Source organism: Salvelinus fontinalis, chromosome 6, assembly GCF_029448725.1.
Source record: "Salvelinus fontinalis isolate EN_2023a chromosome 6, ASM2944872v1, whole genome shotgun sequence".
NCBI classification, from domain to species: domain Eukaryota; kingdom Metazoa; phylum Chordata; class Actinopteri; order Salmoniformes; family Salmonidae; genus Salvelinus; species Salvelinus fontinalis.
Window position 1 is genome coordinate 83108922 of NC_074670.1, and position 24849 is coordinate 83133770.

Below are 24849 nucleotides of genomic sequence, written 5' to 3' on the forward strand. Positions count from 1 at the left end.
CCTCTCTCCCTCTTGCCTCCCTCTCTTCCCCAGTGTTTGTCTCCCACAGTTGGCTAGGCCTGGTCATCCACTCCCCTGCATTCCCGTCCCCCCTCTCCCTTCCCCGCCTCTCCTTCTCCCGTCCCCGCCTCTCCTTCTCCCTCCCTCGTCTCTCTCTCTCTCTCTCCCCCTCAAGGTTTGTCCTCCCCCAGGGGTCCTGTCCTCCACAGTTGGTAAGGGCCTGTCCCCAGCGATCTAGAGACGCCTCCTGCTTTAGGGGGATCCAGTCGACTGAACAATATAAAATGACATCCGAGTTGCCGAACTGTAATCACAGATGTCTGTTTTATGTTGGCAGTACCCACACCTCTCTCTCCTTATCTCTCCCCGTCTCTCCCTGTCTCTCTCCCTCACTCTCTGTCTTTCTCTCTCACTCTTTCTCCCATTACTGTATCATTCATGGCCTCAAGTACATGTGATACTGCTGTGCTCTCATTCTTTAAACGGTTTATGTAATTATTTCATCACTGGTCAAAGTTAAATCAGCATGTTTAGCTAGTATACATAAATGAAACCTAATTTGCATATGGACTGACACGTCAGATTTTCTGGCCTATCCAGACACAGGATCGATTGCCTTCCGCGATGTGAACCTCGCAGCTTCCTCATACAATACAGCATATGAAACGGGAGAGCCTAGCGAAAGCAGAGAAAGCAGCAGCATCTCGCTATGAGGGTTCTCATTATTATTATTATTATCTCCTGATTATTATTTGACCATGCTGGTCATTTATGAACATTTGAACATCTTGGACATGTTCTGTTATAATCTCCACCCGGCACAGCCAGAAGAGGACTGGCCACCCCTCATAGCCTGGTTCCTCTCTAGGTTTCTTCTTAGGTTCTGGCCTTTCTAGGGAGTTTTTCCTAGCCACCGTGCTTCTACACCTGCATTGCTTGCTGTTTGGGGTTTTAGGCTGGGTTTCTGTACAGCACTTTGAGATATTAGCTGATGTACGAAGGGCTATATAAAATAAACTTGATTTGATTTGATTCTCAGATGGATTTAGAGCTCTCAACATTTCTCTTGGTCACAGAGGGTATATTCCGTCAGAAGATTGTCTGTCGTCAGTTAAATTAAAATGGTGCCAATTTTGTACTGTCATTAAATATGATCGTATATATTTTACTGTTAAGGTGAAATATTATAGTAAGTCGTTTATTCATTTGATTGAAATCCTTTCTAAATATAGTAGCAATCATCTCGCTTTTGTTGAATAGGAAAATAATATATGAATTGTCATATTGTCATCGTATTTGTATTGTATTCTTGAGCTTGTGTCCTCAACAGTGACTACATCTCAGCAATTTATAACTATTTTTACCAGGAAGGTGTTATTTTAATCTTTCTCGGGGTATAAGAATTACTAGGTGTAATCGGCCTGTGTGTAGCTGGTGTAGAGAGTCAGGCGCAGGACAGCAGATATGAGTAATCAACGTATTTACTCAAGTAATAACAAATACAGCACAATATACCGAGCCTACAATAACGGACCGTATACAAGACAAACAATTACTCACAAACAAACATGGGGAAACAGAGGGTTAAATAATGAACATGTAATTGGGGAATTGAAACCAGGTGTGTAGGACAAAGACAAAACAAATGGAAAATGAAAAGTGGATCGGCGATGGCTAGAAGGCCGGTGACGTCGACCGCCGCCCGAACAAGGAGAGGGACCCGACTTCGGCGGAAGTCGTGACACTGGGTATTGTTTATGACCCTCTCGTGATAAATAATTACTTTTGCGTGTGTCTAACTAAGAGGAAAGCTACATTTTGACATTTAAAACTATTCTCTCTCCTCACTCCTCTTGCTCTCGTAGTAATGTTTTGAAATGCAGATTTAACCACTACAGACACATCTGTCAAATCTTAATTTGAGGTTGGCACATTTTTAGTTCGGATAAATCAAAGTCAGACATTTTTTAAGTGGAAATTACAAACTTTGTAAGCCTTTTAAAACCTTGAATTCACTCCATTTTTTTTGCGTTTCGTGCGGCGCAGGAACATTCTCCGTGACAACATGGTGATCAGATGACGAGAGTCCATCTGTGTAAGTTAATGTCCATGTTCAGTATGAATACTATACTGTACACATGTACTGTGGTGTATAAGTTAATGTCCATGTTCAGTATGAATACTATACTGTATACATGTACTGTGGTGTTTGCATCCAGACTGGCAGAATTGAATTAGCAACAGATTGCAACTTACTGGAGTGGGAGGGGGGGGGGTTGATTTGGGGAGGTTTGTGTGGTATTTATTGGGCACAAGAGAGGGTAGTGCGATTTATTTCCTGGTTAACAGTTGCTCTTTGGCATGTTTTACTATGTAATTTATTCCATCCCAGTCACATGTCCTCATCTGCCTGCAAGGGGTTTTATAGTACTTCCCTTATGCCCTGCACTATTACTGTACCACAGGTCAATATAGTCTACCAGTCTAACTATTACTGTATCACAGGTCAATATAGTCTACCAGTCTATTACTGTACCACAGGTCAATATAGTCTACCAGTCTAACTATTACTGTACCACAGGTCAATATAGTCTACCAGTCTATTACTGTACCACAGGTCAATATAGTCTACCAGTCTATTACTGTACCACAGGTCAATATAGTCTACCAGTCTATTACTGTACCACAGGTCACTATAGTCTACCAGTCTATTACTGTACCACAGGTCAATATAGTCTACCAGTCTATTACTGTACCACAGGTTAATATAGTCTACCAGTCTATTACTGTACCACAGGTCAATATAGTCTACCAGTCTATTACTGTACCACAGGTTAATATAGTCCACCAGTCTATTACTGTACCACAGGTCACTATAGTCTACAAGTCTATTACTGTACCACAGGTTAATATAGTCTACCAGTCTATTACTGTACCACAGGTCAATATAGTCCACCAGTCTAACTATTACTGTACCACAGGTCATTATAGTCTACCAGTCTAACTATTACTGTACCACAGGTCAATATAGTCTACCAGTCTAACTATTACTGTACCACAGGTCAATATAGTCTACCAGTCTATTACTGTACCACAGGTCAATATAGTCTACCAGTCTATTACTGTACCACAGGTCACTATAGTCTACCAGTCTATTACTGTACCACAGGTCACTATAGTCTACCAGTCTATTACTGTACCACAGGTCAATATAGTCTACCAGTCTAACTATTACTGTACCACAGGTCAATATAGTCTACCAGTCTATTACTGTACCACAGGTCAATATAGTCTACCAGTCTATTACTGTACCACAGGTCAATATAGTCTACCAGTCTATTACTGTACCACAGGTCAATATAGTCTACCAGTCTATTACTGTACCACATGTCAATATAGTCTACCAGTCTAACTATTACTGTACCACAGGTCAATATAGTCTACCAGTCTAACTATTACTGTACCACAGGTCAATATAGTCTACCAGTCTATTACTGTACCACAGGTCAATATAGTCTACCAGTCTATTACTGTACCACAGGTCACTATAGTCTACCAGTCTAACTATTACTGTACCACAGGTCAATATAGTCTACCAGTCTATTACTGTACCACAGGTCAATATAGTCTACCAGTCTAACTATTACTGTACCACAGGTCAATATAGTCTACCAGTCTATTACTGTAGCACAGGTTAATATAGTCTACCAGTCTAACTATTACTGTACCACAGGTCAATATAGTCTACCAGTCTATTACTGTACCACAGGTCAATATAGTCTACCAGTCTATTACTGTACCACAGGTTAATATAGTCTACCAGTCTATTACTGTACCACAGGTTAATATAGTCTACCAGTCTATTACTGTACCACAGGTCAATATAGTCTACCAGTCTATTACTGTACCACAGTCAATATAGTCTACCAGTCTATTACTGTACCACAGGTCAATATAGTCTACCAGTCTAACTATTACTGTACCACAGGTCAATATAGTCTACCAGTCTATTACTGTACCACAGGTCAATATAGTCTACCAGTCTATTACTGTACCACAGGTTAATATAGTCTACCAGTCTATTACTGTACCACAGGTCAATATAGTCTACCAGTCTATTACTGTACCACAGGTTAATATAGTCCACCAGTCTATTACTGTACCACAGGTCACTATAGTCTACCAGTCTATTACTGTACCACAGGTCAATATAGTCTACCAGTCTATTACTGTACCACAGGTCAATATAGTCCACCAGTCTAACTATTACTGTACCACAGGTCATTATAGTCTACCAGTCTAACTATTACTGTACCACAGGTCAATATAGTCTACCAGTCTAACTATTACTGTACCACAGGTCAATATAGTCTACCAGTCTATTACTGTACCACAGGTCAATATAGTCTACCAGTCTATTACTGTACCACAGGTCACTATAGTCTACCAGTCTATTACTGTACCACAGGTCACTATAGTCTACCAGTCTATTACTGTACCACAGGTCAATATAGTCTACCAGTCTAACTATTACTGTACCACAGGTCAATATAGTCTACCAGTCTATTACTGTACCACAGGTCAATATAGTCTACCAGTCTATTACTGTACCACAGGTCAATATAGTCTACCAGTCTATTACTGTACCACAGGTCAATATAGTCTACCAGTCTATTACTGTACCACATGTCAATATAGTCTACCAGTCTAACTATTACTGTACCACAGGTCAATATAGTCTACCAGTCTAACTATTACTGTACCACAGGTCAATATAGTCTACCAGTCTATTACTGTACCACAGGTCAATATAGTCTACCAGTCTATTACTGTACCACAGGTTAATATAGTCCACCAGTCTATTACTGTACCACAGGTCACTATAGTCTACCAGTCTATTACTGTACCACAGGTTAATATAGTCTACCAGTCTATTACTGTACCACAGGTCACTATAGTCTACCAGTCTATTACTGTACCACAGGTCAATATAGTCTACCAGTCTATTACTGTACCACAGGTCAATATAGTCTACCAGTCTATTACTGTACCACAGGTCAATATAGTCTACCAGTCTATTACTGTACCACAGGTTAATATAGTCTACCAGTCTATTACTGTACCACAGGTCAATATAGTCTACCAGTCTATTACTGTACCACAGGTTAATATAGTCCACCAGTCTATTACTGTACCACAGGTCACTATAGTCTACCAGTCTATTACTGTACCACAGGTCACTATAGTCTACCAGTCTATTACTGTACCACAGGTCACTATAGTCTACCAGTCTATTACTGTACCACAGGTCAATATAGTCTACCAGTCTAACTATTACTGTACCACAGGTCAATATAGTCTACCAGTCTAACTATTACTGTACCACAGGTCAATATAGTCTACCAGTCTAACTATTACTGTACCACAGGTCAATATAGTCTACCAGTCTATTACTGTACCACAGGTCAATATAGTCTACCAGTCTATTACTGTACCACAGGTCACTATAGTCTACCAGTCTAACTATTACTGTACCACAGGTCAATATAGTCTACCAGTCTATTACTGTACCACAGGTCAATATAGTCTACCAGTCTAACTATTACTGTACCACAGGTCAATATAGTCTACCAGTCTATTACTGTACCACAGGTCAATATAGTCTACCAGTCTATTACTGTACCACAGGTTAATATAATCTACCAGTCTATTACTGTACCACAGGTTAATATAGTCTACCAGTCTATTACTGTACCACAGGTCAATATAGTCTACCAGTCTATTACTGTACCACAGTCAATATAGTCTACCAGTCTATTACTGTACCACAGGTTAATATAGTCTACCAGTCTATTACTGTACCACAGGTCAATATAGTCTACCAGTCTATTACTGTACCACAGGTCAATATAGTCTACCAGTGTAACTATTACTGTACAACAGGTCAGTATAGTCTACCAGTCTATTACTGTACCACAGGTCAATATAGTCTACCAGTCTATTACTGTACAACAGGTCAATATAGTCTACCAGTCTAACTATTACTGTAAAACAGGTCAATATAGTCTACCAGTCTAACTATTACTGTACCACAGGTCAATATAGTCTACCAGTCTATTACTGTACCACAGGTCAATATAGTCTACCAGTCTATTACTGAACCACAGGTCAATATAGTCTACCAGTCTATTACTGTACCACAGGTCAATATAGTCTACCAGTCTATTACTGTACCACAGGTCAATATAGTCCACCAGTCTAACTATTACTGTACCACAGGTCAATATAGTCTACCAGTCTATTACTGTACCACAGGTCAATATAGTCTACCAGTCTAACTATTACTGTACCACAGGTCACTATAGTCTACCAGTCTATTACTGTACCACAGGTCAATATAGTCTACCAGTCTAACTATTACTGTATCACAGGTCAATATAGTCCACCAGTCTATTACTGTACCACAGGTCAATATAGTCTACCAGTCTAACTATTACTGTACCACAGGTCAATATAGTCTACCAGTCTATTACTGTACCACAGGTCAATATAGTCTACCAGTCTATTACTGTACCACAGGTCAATATAGTCTACCAGTCTAACTATTACTGTACCACAGGTTAATATAGTCCACCAGTCTATTACTGTACCACAGGTCAATATAGTCTACCAGTCTATTACTGTACCACATGTCAATATAGTCCACCAGTCTATTACTGTACCACAGGTCAATATAGTCTACCAGTCTATTACTGTACCACAGGTCAATATAGTCTACCAGTCTATTACTGTACCACAGGTCAATATAGTCTACCAGTCTATTACTGTACCACAGGTTAATATAGTCTACCAGTCTATTACTGTACCACAGGTCAATATAGTCTACCAGTCTAACTATTACTGTACCACAGGTCAATATAGTCTACCAGTCTATTACTGTACCACAGGTCAATATAGTCTACCAGTCTAACTATTACTGTACCACAGGTCAATATAGTCTACCAGTCTATTACTGTACCACAGGTCAATATAGTCTACCAATCTATTACTGTACCACAGGTCAATATAGTCTACCAGTCTATTACTGTACCACATGTCAATATAGTCTACCAGTCTAACTATTACTGTACCACAGGTCAATATAGTCTACCAGTCTAACTATTACTGTACCACAGGTCAATATAGTCTACCAGTCTATTACTGTACCACAGGTCAATATAGTCTACCAGTCTATTACTGTACCACAGATCAATATAGTCTACCAGTGTAACTATTACTGTACCACAGGTCAATATAGTCTACCAGTCCATCCTGTCCTCTATCCACCATTCATATTGACAATATAGTCTACCAGTCTACCAGTCCGTCCTGTCCTCTATCCACCAATAGTAGTAGTTGGATCATTTGACCAGATCTGCAAGTGGCCAATCATACCACAGATAAAAGCATTCAAAGTTGCATCAATATTCAATATGACTCAACAAATATAAAAAAGGACTGGCTGAAAAGGCCACGAACGGCCCTGTGAACACATAAAACACATCTCAGAAAGCTCCCCTATTGATGTTAAGGGACAATGCAACTATCCTAACTAGACTGCAGTAGCCTACAACACCACAATGCAATGAATGACTCTATTAGTGTTTTCAAGTGAGTACCAAATTCTACTCTAGGCTGCAGTGAAAATGGGATTTGAAGGTTTCATTTTGGACCAGTTGTGGGTCTAGTCTGGAGCGTTTATAAGGTCTAGAAAGGAATAGTAGCAGGCCAGTCTGACTGTATTTTTTACTTCTGATACTGATGCGCTGTCCAAGTCTTCCTGTAATAATGTGGCCACATACTGTGCGCTCCCGGCAGGCTCAGTTATTAAGGATAGCTTAGCACACGCTCTGCCTCCTCTCTAATCCCAGCGGCTATTCCTTGCGCAACTAGAACAAAACGCTTCAATATAACCAAAATATTTATAATTTAACTTCTAAAAATGTATGACCTTTTATATGTGGCATAAACACAACCAGTCACGTTTTAAATTGGATAAATCTAGTTCAAACGTCTCCAGTAGGCATGCACTTGTTCATCCGAAATATAATTCCAGTGTCCTTAAAATGACTTGACATTAACCAGGTTTCCATCCAACCTTTTTTATGCAGTAAAGTAGCCTACAAACTGGATTTTTTTTTTTAAATGGCAAGACATCATGGGAAATCATGCTGTTTATTGGTCTACAGAATAAAGAAATTATGGTAAACTTCACAGGGTGGTGAAAAGAGCAAGGTGATGAGATTGATCCTCTTTTTCCAATAAATATAGAGGGACTTATTCCGGTGACATGATGAACAGATGCTTGACTACCGTTTGACAAATACATTTTTAAAAATCTTGCACTTTTTTCCCCACACTAATCTCATCATGTAGTAGGATATACCTGCACTGTCTCTGCAAGCTGTAGGCTAGAGCACACATGCCAATACCAGAATGGGCACATTGGCTGTACCTAGGCAACATGTATAGTGATTAAACCCTCAGTAGGCCTACAGTTCAAATTGCCATGGAAACCCATTTAATTTGACTCTTTTTTTTTGGTACGGGAATTATGGGAATTTAACACCACTTATTTTAATGTGCACTACGTATTTACACACAGACTTTGATCTGCAACAAGTCAGTTTGATGGAAAGACAACTGTGATGGGAAAATGCGACAGGGTTTTCCCTTGTCCGATAATTGTAGCTTTTGGCTGATAAAATTGAAGCGGGCCGAATTGTCCTGGAGAGGCAGTTGATCACACTCCATATTTGGGATCAGCAACATTCTCTCGAACGTTGCGCGTAACGCGCGAATCTGCGCCTACTGCGCCTACTTTTACCAGATCTATTGTGGTATATTCTACTAAATTCCTTTCACCTTTCCATAAACTTCAAAGTGTGTCCTTTCAAATGGTACCAAGAATATCAAAATCCTTGTTTCAGGCCCAGATTTGGGTATGTCATTTTAGGCAAAAATTGTGGGGGGGGGGGGGGGGGGGGGGCTAATCCTTAAACAATGGCTTGATTTACCTTTGATATTACCCTAATAAAGTCTAGAAACGTTTGTGAAGGTTTGGTGTGGTGTGGCTACTATTAAGCTTTAGCTACTGCAAGCCTATGATATGAAGGCAGTGAGCACAGGCGCGCTACAACTGACTCCGATGGTTGAACTTGACGTGAGGAAGAATATTTCTGGCCTATGAAAGTTACTCATATAAATCTACCAATATAATGCTTATCAATATACAAAATATTCTGACAGAAATATATTAATATCATACAGTGGATATGCATGCAACGTCCTGATGCATTTAGTGCATCAAATCGCTGATAGCTGAACCTTGGGGTGGACAATAAGAACTAACTACAGAGTTGATTTTCCTTCCATTCGCTCTTGAAGATAGGCTAGCCAGGCGTATTGATGGTTACCCAGTGGGGTGATGAGAGTAGCGTAAAACAATAGTTTGAGCAGAGAAACAGGATGGTCCTACTTAAGAAGATACAGTTGAAGTCTGAAGTTTACATACACCTTAGCCAAATACATTTCAATTCAGTTTTTCACAATTCCTGACATTTAATCAGAGTAAAAATTCCCTGTTTTAGGTCAGTTAGGATCACCACTTTATTTTAAGAATGTGAAATGTCAGACTAATAGAGATAATGATTTATTTCAGCTTTTTATTTCTTTCGTCACATTCCCAGTGGGTCAGAAGTTTACATACACTCAATTAGTATTTGGTAGCGTTGACTTTAAATTGTTTAACTTGGGTCAAACATTTCGGGTAGCCTTCCACAAGCTATAGGTTGGGTGAATTTTGGTCCATTCCTCCTTACAGAGCTGTGGTTATTGAGTAAGGTTTGTAGGCCTCCTTGCTCGCACACACTTTTTCATTTCTGCCCACAAATGTTCTATGGTATTGAGGTCAGTTCTTTGTGATGGCCACTCCAATACCTTGACTTTGTTGTCCTTAAGCCATTTTACCACAACTTTAGAAGTATGCTTAGGGTCATTGTCCATCCTGCAGCAAAGCACCCCCACAACATAATGCTTCCAGCCCCGTGCTTCACGGTTGGGATTGTGTTCTTTGGCTTGCAAGCCTCACCCTTTTTCCTCCAAACATAACAATGGTCACTATGGCCAAACAGTTCTATTTTTGTTTCATCAGACCAGAGGACATTTCTCCAAAAAGTACAATCTTTGTCCCCATGTGCAGTTGCAAACCGTAGTCTGGCTTTTTTTATGACAGTTTTGGAGCAGTGGCTTCTTCCTTGCTGAGCGGCCTTTCAGGTTATGTCGATATAGGACTCGTTTTACTGTGGATATAGATACTTTGTACCTGTTTCCTCCAGCATCTTCACAAGGTCCTTTGCTGTTGTTCTGCGATTGATTTGCACTTTTGACACCAAAGTACGTTCATCTCCAGGAGACAGAACGCGTCTCCTTCCTGAGCGGTATGACGGCATGGTGTTTATACTTGCGTACCGTTGTTTGTACAGATGAAGTGGTACCTTCAAGCATTTGGAAATTGCTCCCAGGGATAAACCAGACTTGTGGAGGTCTACAATCAATTTTTCTGAGGTCTTGGCTGATTTCTTTTGATTTTCCCATGATGTCAAGCAAAGATGCATGGAGTTGGAATGTAGGCCTTGAAATACATCCACAGGTACACCTCCAATTGACTCAAATGATGTCAATTAGCCTATCAGAAGCTTCTAAAGTCATGACATAATTTTCTGTAATTTTCCAAGCTGTTTAAAGGCACAGTCAACTTAGTGTCATGCACAAAGTAGATGTCCTAACCGACTTGCCAAAACTATAGATTGTTAACAAGAAATTTGTTGAAAAACGAGTTTTAATGAACCCAACCTAAGTGTATGTAAACTTCTGACTTGAACTGTATGTAGTGTGTGTACAGCAGTAGGCCAAAAGTTTTGAGAATAACAAATATTAATTTTCACAAAGTTTGCTGCATCAGTGTCATTAGATAATTTTGTCAGATGTTACTATGGAATACTGAAGTATAATTACAAGCATTTCATAAGTGTCAAAAGCTTTTATTGACAATTACATGAAGTTGATGCAAAGAGTCAATATTTGCAGTGTTGACCCCTCTTTTTCAAGACCTCTGCAATCCGCCCTGGCATGCTGTCAATTAACTTCTGGGCCACATCCTGACTGATGGCATTCCATTCTTGCATAATCAATGTTTTGAGTTTGTCAGAATTTGTGGGTTTTTGTTTGTCCACCCGCCTCTTGAGGATTGACCACAAGTTCTCAATGGGACTAAGGTCAGGGTAGTTTCCTGGCCATGGACCCAAAATATCTATGTTTTGTTCCCCAAGCCACTTAGTTATCACTTTTGCCTCATAGCAAGTTGCTCCATCATAATGGAACAGGCATTGTTCGTCACCAAACTGTTCCTGGATGGTTGGGAGAAGAAGTTGCTCTCAGAGGATGTGTTGGTACCATCCTTTTTTCATGGCTGTGTTCTTAGGAAAAATTGTGAGTGAGCCCACTCCCTTGGCTGAGAAGCAACCCCACACATGAATGGTCTCAGGATGCTTTACTGTTGGCATGACACAGGACTGATGGTAGCACTAACCTTGTCTTCTCCGGACAAGCTTTTTTCCGAATGCCCAAAACAATCGGAAAGGGGATTCATCAGAGAAAATGACTTTACCCCAGTCCTCAGCAGTCCAATCCCTGTACCTTTTACAGAATATCAGTCTGTCCCTGATGTTTTTCCTGGAGAGAAGTGGCTTCTTTGCTGCCCTTCTTGACACCAGGCCTTCCTCCAAAAGTCTTCGCCTCACTGTGCGTACAGATGCACTCACACCTGTCTGCTGCCATTCCTGAGCAAGCTCTGTACTGGTGGTGCCCCGATCCCGCAGCTGAATCAACTTTAGGAGACGTCCTGGCGCTTGCTGGACTTTTTTGGGTGCCCTGAAGCCTTCTTCACAACAATTGAACCGCTCTCCTAGAAGTTCTTGATGATCCGATAAATGGTTGATTTAGGTACAATCTTACTGGCAGGAATATCCTTGCCTGTGAAGCCCTTCTTGTGCAAAGCAATGATGATGGCATGTGTTTCCTTGCAGGTAACCATGGTTGACAGAGGAAGAAGAATGGTTCCAAGCACCACCCTCCTTTTGAAGCTTCCAGTCTGTTATTCAAACTCAATCAGCGTGACAGAGTGATCTCCAGCCTTGTCCTCGTCAACACTCACACCTGTGTTAACGAGAGAATCACTGACATGATGTCAGCTGGTTCTTATGTGGCAGGGTTGAAATGCATTGGAAATGTTTTTTGGGGGGATTCAGTTCATTTGAATGGCAAACGAGGGACTTTGCAATTAATTGCAATTCATCTGATCACTCTTCATAACATTCTGGAGTATATGCAAATTGCCATCATACAAACATGAATCCATATACATATATATACATCCACTTTGAACAGAATGAGCTATTTTGGATGAAATTTGAATAATATTGTTGTAGAGAGAAAGACTGACATCATGTCCGCCTGCACACTGATTTAAAGCAACAATATTCAAGCGATATGCAGTTTTAAAACTATACAGCTGAAACTACATTTTTCGCTATTAAAAAGTAAGGTGACCACCGGAAAACAAATCCTTATATTACTCAGATGTATTTTATTTAGTTTTTATTTATTTTATTTCACCTTTATTTAACCAGGTAGGCTAGTTGAGAACAAGTTCTCATTTGCAACTGCGACCTGGCCAAGATAAAGCAAAGCAGTGTGACACAGACAACAACACAGAGTTACACATGGAGTAAACAATAAACAAGTCAATAACATGGTAGAAAAAAAAGAGAATCTATATACAATGTGGGCAAAAGGCATGAGGTAGGCAATAAATCGAGTAATTACAATTTAGCAGATTAACACTGGAGTGACTCTAGATTTGATTTTGGATTGGAGATGTTTGATATGAGTCTGGAAGGAGAGTTTGCAGTCTAGCCAGACACCTAGGTACTTATAGATGTCCACATATTCTAGGTCGGAACCGTCCAGGGTGGTGATGCTAGTCGGGCGTGCGGGTGCAGGCAGCGAACGGTTGAAAAGCATGCATTTGGTGATCACAATGGAAAAAAGTCAGACTTGAGCAATCCCTGTCACTTTTAAAATTATTTGTGTATTTTTTTTACTGACAAATACAAAATCAATCCAAACTGCGCTGCAGCAATTTAATAAACGGAAAGAGACATCTGTTACACAACAGCAAAACGTTTAATGACATTCAGAGATTGTCACGCCGAGCCTTCTATACTGGGTAAGACTATAAAAGTAGGGAGGGATGTATTTTCTGTTTGTTTCAGATTGACATAGTCTGTTTATTGTGGTGTTGAAAACGGAAAACATGATATTACAGTCTTTCCCAATCGTTTACACACTAAAACTGGCCCATGAGGCCCGATGACCTGAACCCGTATCTCATTGAGCAGAACCAGACACCAAATCTGCAATACTACTGGCACATGTTTTGCTTTACACTCAGATTGCAATTCTATAATAAACATTTGGCAAAACACAACACAGTATTCTCTACCTTTGGCACAACCTTCACAAATCTCTTGTGTGAAAATGAAAAGCATACACTGTTGAACAAGCTAAGCTCAATAATCAATTAGTCCCTTCCACACTACAGATGGACAAACACTAATTGCGTAAATGTTCACTTTGCAATCAGACCTTTGATATGGATAAAAAGGCCGCAGGAGAGTACACCTGTGTTTCGAGAACAATGGAAGCAAACGTGGCAGAGAGAAATGGAGGTGGGGGCACAGTTGGGGGTGGAGGTGGAGGTGGGGGTGGAGGTAGAGGTGGGGGTGGAGGTGGAGGTGGGGGCACAGTTGGGGGTAGAGGTGGAGGTGGGGGCACAGTTGGGGGTGGAGGTGGAGGTGGGGGCACAGTTGGGGGTAGAGGTGGAGGTGGGGGTACAGTTGGGGGTAGAGGTGGCGGCACAGTTGGGGGTAGAGGTGGGGGCACAGTTGGGGGTAGAGGTGGGGGCACAGTTGGGGGTAGAGGTGGGGGTACAGTTGGGGGTAGAGATGGGGGTAGAGGTGGGGGCACAGTTGGGGGTAGAGATGGGGGCACAGTTGGGGGTAGAGGTGGGGGCACAGTTGGGGGTAGAGGTGGGGGAAGACCAAGAACAAGGAGAGTGATCTCTGATGAATTTCGGGCGACTCTGCTGGACCATGTGGCCAATCTGAGCCGCTTCACCGCAGCCTACATCATCCGGACGCTCCAAAACGAGAACAGGTTTGTACTGCAGACATTGGACCTCTCTACTACCTTTACTACTTGACAGTAGAACAATGTAAAGCACCGTAAAGACTGTAGATTACAATACATACTGTAGGGGGAAACAAAGTCAACGTTTCATGTATTTCTGAATGAAATTGAGTTGGACCAGCCCCCCCACACCCCCCAGTCAATTTTGATCTATCCTTTACTGCTTCCTGTCACAGCCTTCATGATGAGACCCTCAGAGGGCCTCAGTAAGATTACAGTAGTCCTGTGTCCAGTGGGGGGGGGGGGGGGGGGGTAAATGGCTGTAATTAAGGCATCTTCAGGCCTCCACGCAATACAAAAAGTGGAATAAATCAAATATAAACCATCACAATAAATCCATTATTTATTCTAGACAGGTCTAAAGAATCATTATGATGTGAAGAAAATGTATTTCAGAAGAGCTGAATATGAGTTTTCCTGCTGTATGTTATCTGGCTATGCTCCATGCCATTCGGCTGTAGGCGTGTTCATTTAGCTGACTAGATATGCGGCGGGTAGCCTAGTGGTTAGAGCGTTGGACTAGTAACCGAAAGATTGCTAGATAGAATCCCTGAGCTGACAAGGTCAACAATCTGTCCTTCTGCCTCTGAACAAGGCAGTTAACCCACTGTTCCCCGGTAGGCCGTCATTGTAAATAAGAATTTGTTCTTAAACTGACTTGCTTAGTTAAATAAATGTAAAAAAATAATAATAAAATAAGTCCTGTGTCAATATTTTATAGTAAGAAGAATATAATTTAATTTACCTGAATAATTTTCCCATTCTGGATGGATTGCGCATATGAAGTGGCTATGCAGAGTGTAAAAGCGATCATTTGAAACAGGTCCTAAATGATCTATTGTTATTTGGAAACTTAGAATGTGTTAGAAATCAAAACTGGCCAAACTGAGCAATCGGGGGAGAACGGCCTTGGTCAGGGAGGTGACCAAGAACCCGATGGTCACTCTGACAGAGCTCCAGAGTTCCTCTGTGGAGATGGGAGAACCTTCCAGAAGGCCCTGGATGACCCTGCATGATGCGACATTACAGGCTACTGATGATTTTGAGAAAGTCACCAAAAAATAACTATTGTTCTCAGGTTGTACACGCTGTTCTCTCATGAAGAGATCATGTTTTCACCCATCAGACTACTCTCGATGTAATATTGTCTTTACTAATATGTCAAATGAGTTTCAATTTAGAATGACCCATTATCAAATGGAGGCAGGAAGCCGGGCAGAGGGGGGGGGGGAAATCATCCATATGCACTCGAATAGGAAATGGAGACCGCTTTCCCGCCGGTTCACTTTATGCCTTGGGCTATCCAACCTAGTTCCTGTAGCTACCCAGTGCGTAGTTTTGCAAAACAAAAAATTAAGTCTGTTCGGGAACATCGATAGTAACATGTTTTATCATGACAAAACATATTTCATTAAAATGTTGACAGCTCCTCTCTCTGCGTGCCGGAGAAAGGAATGAAGGAGAGAGAGGAGGATATGGAAACGCACGGTGGGTGATTTCTGTAGTTAAAGGTAATACTGTCAGCCTATTCATTATTAAAATAAAATGCCCCACTATTCAAAATGAAATACAAATTCACTCTAATTGTAGGCTAACTCTGTAAACCGCCCTACATAATTAATGAACCAACAACATAGCTCGGTCTATACGTTCTCTCCCAGTCTCATGGATAGATCATTTGTAGCGTAGTCCATCCAATATGCATAATAAAACAATCCAGACAAAGGTGATTACTGGAATGTTTTTCAGTTTGAGTATAAAGTGCATTTTACAGTATAAAGTATTAAGACCTTTTGACTTTTTCGAAAATGTTGTTACGTTACAGCCTTATTCTAAAATGGATGAAATTATTATTTTTTAAGTATCTCAACAGGTTTTCAGATTTTATTTGCAAATTTATACAAAAAAATAATAATCTGAAATACCTTTATTTACAGAGGTATTCAGAACCTTTGCTATGAAACTCGAAATTGAGCTCAGGTGCATCCTGTTTCCATTGATCATCCTCGAGATGTTTCAACAACTTTATTGGAGTCCACCTGTGTAAAATTCAATTGATTGGACATGATTTGGAAAGGCACACGCATGTCTATATAAAAGGTCCCACAGTTGACAGTGCATGTCAGAGCAAAAACCAAGCCATGAGTGGAAGTAATTGTCTGTAGAGGTCCGAGACCGGATTGTGTCGAGGCACAGATCTGGGGAAGGGTACCAAAACATTTCTGCAGCATTGTAGGTCCACAAGAACACAGTGGCCTCCATTATTCTTAAATGGAAGAAGTTTGGAACCACCAAGACTCTTCCTGGAGCTGGCCGCCCGGCCAAACTGAGCAATCGGGGGAGAAGGGCCTTGGTCAGGGAGGTGACCAAGAACCCTACGGTCACTCTGACAGAGCTCCAGAGTTCCTCTGTGGAGATGGGAGAACCTTCCAGAAGGACAACCATCTCTGCAGCACTCCACCAATCAGGCTTTATGATAGAGTGGCCAGACGGAAGCCACTCCTCAGTAAAAGGCACATGACAGCCGGTTTGGAATTTGCCAAAAGGCAGCTAATGGACTTTCAGACCATGAGAAACAATTTTCTCTGGACTGATGAAACCAAGATTGAAGTCTTTGGCCTGAATGCCAAACATCACGTCTGGAGGAAACATGGCACTATCCCCACTGTGAAGCATGGGGGTGGTAGCATTATGCTGTGGGGATGTTTTTTCAGCGGCAGGGACTTTGAGACTAGTCAGGATCAAGGGAACGATGAACAGTGCAAAGTACAGAGAGATCCTTGATGAAAATCTGCTCCAGAGTGTTCAGAACCTCAGACTGGGGAAAAGGTTCACCTTCCAACAGGACAACGACCTTAAGCACACAACAAAGACAATGCAGGAGTGGCTTCGGGACAAGTCTCTGAATGTCCTTAAGTGGCCCAGCCAGAGCCCGGACTTGAACCCGATCGAAAATCTCTGGAGAGACCTGAAAATAGCTGTGCAGTGACGCTACCCATCCAACCTGACAGAGCTTGAGAGGATCTGCAGAGAAGAATGGGAGAAATTCCCTAAACACAGGTGTGCCAAGCTTGTAGCGTCAAACCCAAGAAGACTCGAGGCTGTAATCACTGCCAAAAGGTGCTTCAACAAAGTACTGAGTAAATGGCGTGAATACGTACGTAAATGTGAAATTTCAGTTTTCTATTTGTAAATACATTTGAGAAAAAAACTATTGTGTGTAGATTGATGAGGGGGAAAAACGATTTAATCCATTTTAGAATAAGGCTATAAAGTAACAAAATGTGGAAAAAGTGAAAGGGGTCTGAATACTTTCCCAATGCACTGTAGTCTAGACCAATTATGTACCAAAGACATCTTAAATAATTAATGTTTTATGTTTGTCTGCCAATGCGTAACATGCAGTCGGCTTTGTATTGTATAACAATCATTATTTTAATTGTTTAAGCTCTACTATGCATATGTTTTCAATGAATCGGCACCTTAGAAAGCAAGGATTTCCTTCCAGAGAGACGTCAGGGATTGTAACGTGCTCTGTTTCACGTAAACATGGCTCTCTGGGAATATACTGTCCATTTCGTTGTATTAGGCTGTGAAACAACATCCTAAAGGAACCATGTTTTCACACTCAGTTTCAAACTGTTGTTGAATTTCTATCTTCAAATTGATCAATCACAGTGAGGTGAGTTTTACAAGTGATTGATGTGATTGCATTTATATTCATGTCAGAGGGGTTAGAGCAGGGTAGCCCAACCCTCTTCCTGGAGATCTACCGTCCTGTAGGTTATCAGTCCAACCCTCTTCCTGGAGATCTACTGTCCTGTAGGTTATCAGTCCAACCCTCTTCCTGGAGATCTACTGTCCTGTAGGTTATCAGTCCAACCCTCTTCCTGGAGATCTACTGTCCTGTAGGTTATCAGTCCAACCCTCTTCCTGGAGATCTACTGTCCTGTAGGTTATCAGTCCAACCCTCTTCCTGGAGATCTACTGTCCTGTAGGTTATCAGTCCAACCCTCTTCCTGGAGATCTACTGTCCTGTAGGTTCTCAGTCCAAGCCTCTTCCTGCAGATCTACTGTCCTGTAGGTTATCAGTCCAACCCTCTTCCTGGAGATCTACTGTCCTGTAGGTTCTCAGTCCAAGCCTCTTCCTGCAGATCTACCGTCCTGTAGGTTATCAGTCCATCCCTCTTCCTGGAGATCTACTGTCCTGTAGGTTCTCAGTCCAACCCTCTTCAGTCCAACCCTCTTCAGTCCAACCCTCTTCAGTCCAACCCTCTTCCTGCAGATCTACTGTCCTGTAGGTTTTCAGTCCATCCCTCTTCCTGCAGATCTACTGTCCTGTAGGTTCTCAGTCCAACCCTCTTCAGTCCAACCCTCTTCCTGCAGATCTACTGTCCTGTAGGTTTTCAGTCCAACCCTCTTCCTGCAGATCTACTGTCCTGTAGGTTATCAGTCCAACCCTCTTCCTGGAGATCTACTGTCCTGTAGGTTTTCAGTCCAACCCTCTTCCTGGAGATCTACTGTCCTGTAGGTTATCAGTCCAACCCTCTTCCTGGAGATCTACTGTCCTGTAGGTTATCAGTCCAACCCTCTTCCTGGAGATCTACTGTCCTGTAGGTTATCAGTCCAACCCTCTTCCTGGAGATCTACTGTCCTGTAGGTTATCAGTCCAACCCTCTTCCTGGAGATCTACTGTCCTGTAGGTTATCAGTCCAACCCTCTTCCTGGAGATCTACTGTCCTGTAGGTTTTCAGTCCAACCCTCTCCTGGAGATCTACTGTCCTGTAGGTTATCAGTCCGGCTCTCTCCATCTTTGCTCCTTCTCCTCTCCTCTCCCCTCCCCACTCAACTCTCCCCTCTTTGCTCCACTCCTCTCCGCTCCCTCCTCTCAACTCTCCCCTCTGCTCTCTCCATCTTTGCTCCTTCTCCTCTCCCTCCCCTCCCCTCTCAACTCTCCCCTGTCCCCCTCTTTGCTCCTTCTCCTCTCCCCTCCCCTCTTTGCTCCTCCCCTCCCTCCCCTCCCAACTCTCCCCTGTCCCCCTCTTTGCTCCTTCTCCTCTCCCCTCCCCTCTCCTCTCAACTCTCGCCACGAAGAAGCAATGTTTATCTGGAAAATCCAACACAAAAGGTTGCAATGTCATAGTCGATATGTCACGGCTACCATACTATTAAGTCCTGGAAATCCCCGGAGGGACATTTGTGTTTGTGTGTATGTGTGTGTGACCTTAGGGGGGGCTGAAGGAGTTATGTAATGCAAATGCAATCCCCATTGTGAAGAGGTTATGTCTCTTCGAGGGGGGAAAGAAACCTCGACCTGCAGACAGCAACCCTTTTGTGTTTTCTACGATATAATGGCAGAGATGTAATGTGCATGCCTGGGTGCTCGTGGCAGTCAGTGGCGATGTGTCAGAGCGTCACGTCCCCACACTCCCCCCAACCCCCCCAGCACGTCGTCAGCCCTATAGAGACGCTAGACGACGGTGGTAAATTGGCAAAGCGACTAAATGTGACAGCAGAAGTCATAAAAAAAAAGTGTTTTTCCCCCCTTCAGCACGTCACAATGAGTACTTCAATTTCAACTGATGTGATTTATCTTAGGGCAAATCCCACTGATTCACTCGGTGGGGATCGGATGGAGGAGAGGTAGAGAGAGAGAGAGAGAGAGGGGGAGAGCGGGAGATGTAGACAGAGAGAGGTAAAGCTAGAGAGGGGGATCTAAATCAAATCAAAAACAAATCAAATTGTATTTGTCACATGCGCCGAATACAACAAGTGTAGATCTTACCGTGAAATACTTACTTACATGCCCTTTAACCAACAATTCAGTTAAAGAAATAGCATTAATAAAATATTTACTAAATAAACTCAAATCAATCAAAAAGTAACTGTTAATTGTTATTGGTCACATACACGTGTTTAGCAGATGTTATTGCGGGTGTAGTGAAACGCTTGTGTTTCTAGCTCTAACAGCGCAGTTATATCTAACAGTGATATCTAACAGTGATCTCTAACAGTACTATCTAACAGTAATATCTAACAGTGATATCTAACAGTGATATCTAACAGTGATCTCTAACAGTGATATCTAACAGTACTATCTAACAGTAATATCTAACAGTGATATCTAACAGTGATATCTAACAGTGATATCTAACAGTGATATCTAACAGTGATATCTAACAGTAATATCTAACAGTGATATCTAACAGTGATATCTAACAGTGATATCTAACAGTGATATCTAACAGTGATATCTAACAGTGATATCTAACAGTGATATCTAAAAGTAATATCTAACAGTAATATCTAACAGTGATATCTAACAGTGATATCTAACAGTAATATCTAACAGTGATATCTAACAGTAATATCTAACAGTGATATCTAACAGTGATATCTAACAGTGATATCTAACAGTGATATCTAACAGTAATATCTAACAGTGATATCTAACAGTGATATCTAACAGTGATATCTAACAGTGATATCTAACAGTGATATCTAACAGTGATATCTAACAGTGATATCTAAAAGTAATATCTAACAGTGATATCTAACAGTGATATCTAACAGTGATATCTAACAGTGATATCTAACAGTGATATCTAACAGTGATATCTCACAGTGATATCTCAGAGTGATATCTAACAGTGATATCTAACAGTAATATCTAACAGTGATCTCTAACAGTGATATCTAACAGTAATATCCAACAGTGATATCTAACAGTGATATCTAATTGATATCTCACAGTGATATCTCACAGTGATATCTAACAGTGATATCTAACAGTAATATCTAATTGATATCTCACAGTGATATCTCACAGTGATATCTCAGAGTGATATCTAACAGTGATATCTAACAGTAATATCTAACAGTGATATCTCACAGTGATATCTAACAGTGATATCTAACAGTAATATCTAATTGATATCTCACAGTGATATCTCACAGTGATATCTCAGAGTGATATCTAACAGTGATATCTAACAGTAATATCTAACAGTAATATCTAACAGTGATATCTAACAGTGATATCTAACAGTGATATCTAACAGTGATATCTAACAGTGATATCTAACAGTGATATCTAACAGTGATATCTAACAGTGATATCTAACAGTGATATCTAACAGTGATATCTAACAGTGATATCTAACAGTGATATCTAACAGTAATATCTAACAGTGATATCTAACAGTAATATCTAACAGTAATAGCTAAGTGATCTCTAACAGTGATATCTAACAGTGATATCTAACAGTGATATCTAACAGTGATATCTAACAGTAATAGCTAAGTGATCTCTAACAGTGATATCTAACAGTGATATCAAACAGTGATATCAAACAGTGATATCAAACAGTGATATCTAACAGTGATATCTAACAGTGATTTCTAACAGTGATATCGAACAGTGATCTCTAACAGTGATCTCTAACAGTGATCTCTAACAGTAATATCTAACAGTGATATCTAACAGTGATATCTAACAGTGATATCTAACAGTGATATCTAACAGTGATATCTAACAGTGATATCAAACAGTGATATCAAACAGTGATATCTAACAGTAATATCTAACAGTGATATCTAACAGTGATATCTAACAGTGATATCTAACAGTGATATCTAACAGTGATATCTAACAGTGATATCTAACAGTAATATCTAACAGTGATATCTAACAGTGATATCTAACAGTGATCTCTAACAGTGATCTCTAACAGTGATATCTAACAGTGATATCTAACAGTGATATCTAACAGTAATATCTAATTGATATCTCACAGTGATATCTCAGAGTGATATCTAACAGTGATATCTAACAGTGATATCTAACAGTGATATCTAACAGTGATATCTAACAGTGATATCTAACAGTGATCTCTAACAGTGATCTCTAACAGTGATCTCTAACAGTGATATCTAACAGTGATATCAAACAGTGATATCTAACAGTAATATCTAACAGTAATATCTAACAGTGATATCTAACAGTGATATCTAACAGTGATATCAAACAGTGATATCAAACAGTGATATCTAACAGTGATATCTAACAGTGATATCAAACAGTGATATCAAACAGTAATATCTAACAGTGATATCAACAGTGCAGTAATATCTAACAGTGATATCTAACAGTGATATCTAACAGTAATATCTCACAGTGATATCAAACAGTGATATTAACAGTGATATCTAACAGTGATATCTAACAGTGATATCTAAGTGATATCTAACAGTGATATCTAACAGTAATATCTAAGTGATATCTAACAGTGATATCTAACAGTGATATCTAAGTGATATCTAACAGTGATATCTAACAGTAATATCTAAGTGATATCTAACAGTGATATCTAACAGTGTGTCACGTTCCTGACCTGTTTTCTGTTAGTTTTTGTATGTGTTAGTTGGTCAGGACGTGAGTTTGAGTGGGCAGTCTATGTTATGTGTTTCTATGTTTGTTAAAGGGTGACCTGATATGGCTCTCAATTAGAGGCAGGTGGCTTTCATTTCCTCTGATTGAGAGTCATATTAAGGTAGGTGTTTTCACATTGATTGTTGTGGGTGGTTGTCTCCTGTGTCTGTGTCTATGTACGTTGCGCCACACGGGACTGTTTCGGTTTGTTTGTTCGTTTGTTCGGTTTATGTAGTCTGTTCCTGTTTCATGCGTTCTTCGTTATATGTAAGTTTGTTAGTTCAGGTCTGTCTACATCGTTTATTATTTTGTAAGTCATTCCAAGTGTTTTTTCGTGTTCGTCTTCGTCTTGTTTAAATAAATATCATGTCATATCACGAAGCTGCATTTTGGTTCAATCCCTGCTCCTCCTCTTCAGAGGAAGAGGAAAGCCGTTACACAGTGATATCTCACAGTGATATCTAACAGTGATATCTAACAATTTCACAACAATACACACAAATCTAAAGTAAAGGAACGAAATTAAGAATATATAAATATTGGGCGAGCGATGTCAGAGCGACATAAGACTTAAAATAGTAGAATAGGAAAGAGTACAGTATATACATATGAGATGAGTAATGCAGAATATGTAAACATTATTAAAATGACTGGTGTTCCATTATTAGTGGCCAGTGATTCCAAGTCTATGAATATAGGGCATATACTACTGTTGTGTCGTCTGCAAACTTGATGATTAAGTTAGAGGCGTGCGAGGCCACACAGTCATGGGTTAACATGGAGTACATGAGGGGGCTGAGCACGCATCCTTGTGGAGCCCCCCAGTGTTGAGTATCAGCGAAGTGGAGGTGTTTTTTTCCTACCTTCACCGCCTGGGGGCCAGGACCCAGTTGCACAGGGTGAGGTTGAGACCCAGGGCCCCGAGCTTAATGATGAGCTTGAAGGGTACTATGGTGTTGAATGCTGAGCTGTAGTCAATGAACAGCATTCTCACATACATATTCCTCTTGTGCAGATGGGATATAGCAGTTTGCAGTGTGATGGAGATTGCATCGTCTGTGGATCTATTGGGGCGGTAAGCAAATAGAAGTGGGTCTAGGGTGTCAAGTAAGGTAGAGGTGATATGATACTTGACTAGTCTCTCAAAGCACTTCATGAGGATAGAGGTGAGTGCTACGGGGTGATAGTCAGTTCAGTTACCTTTGCTTTCTTGGGTACAGGAACAATAGGGAGAGATTGAATATGTCCGTAAACACACCAGCCAGCTGGTCTGTACATGCTCAGAGGATGCAGCTAGGAATGCCGTCTGGGCCAGCAGCCCTGCGAGGGTTAACACATTTAAATGTCTTACTCACGTCAGTCTTGGAGAAGTAGAGCCCGCAGTCCTTGGTAGCGGGCCGTGTCAGTGGCACCGTGTTATACTCAAAGCGGGCGAAGAAGGTGTTTAGCTTGTCCGGAAGGAAGACGTCAGTGTCCGACGTGGCTGGTTTTCCCTTTGTAGTCCGTGATTGTCTGTAGACCCTGCCAAATACGTCTCGTGTCTGAGCCGTTGAATTGCGACTCTACTTTGTCTCTATACTGACGTTTTGCCTGTTTGATTGCCTTACGGAGGGAATAACTACACTTAGTATTAGGCTATATTCCCAGTCACCTTGCCATGGTTAAATGCGATGGTTCGCGCTTTCAGTTTTGCACGAATGCTGCCATCTATCAACAGTTTCAATAGTCACAGTGGGTACAACATCTCCTATATACTTCCTGATAAACTCAGTCACCGTATCAGTATATACGTTGATGTTGTTCTCGGAGGCTACCCGGAACATATCCCAGTCAGCGTGATCAAAACAATCTTGAAGCGTGGATTCAGATTGGTCAGACCAGTGATGAATAGTCCTTAGCACGGGTACTTCCTGTTTGAGTTTCTGCCTTTAGGAAGGGAGGAGCAAAATGGAGTCGTGATCAGATTTGCCAAAAGGAGGGCAGAAGAGGGCCTTGTAGGCATCCCGGAAGTTGGAGTAGCAGTGGTCGAGTGTTTTAGCAGCGCGAGTACTACAGTCAATGTGTTGATA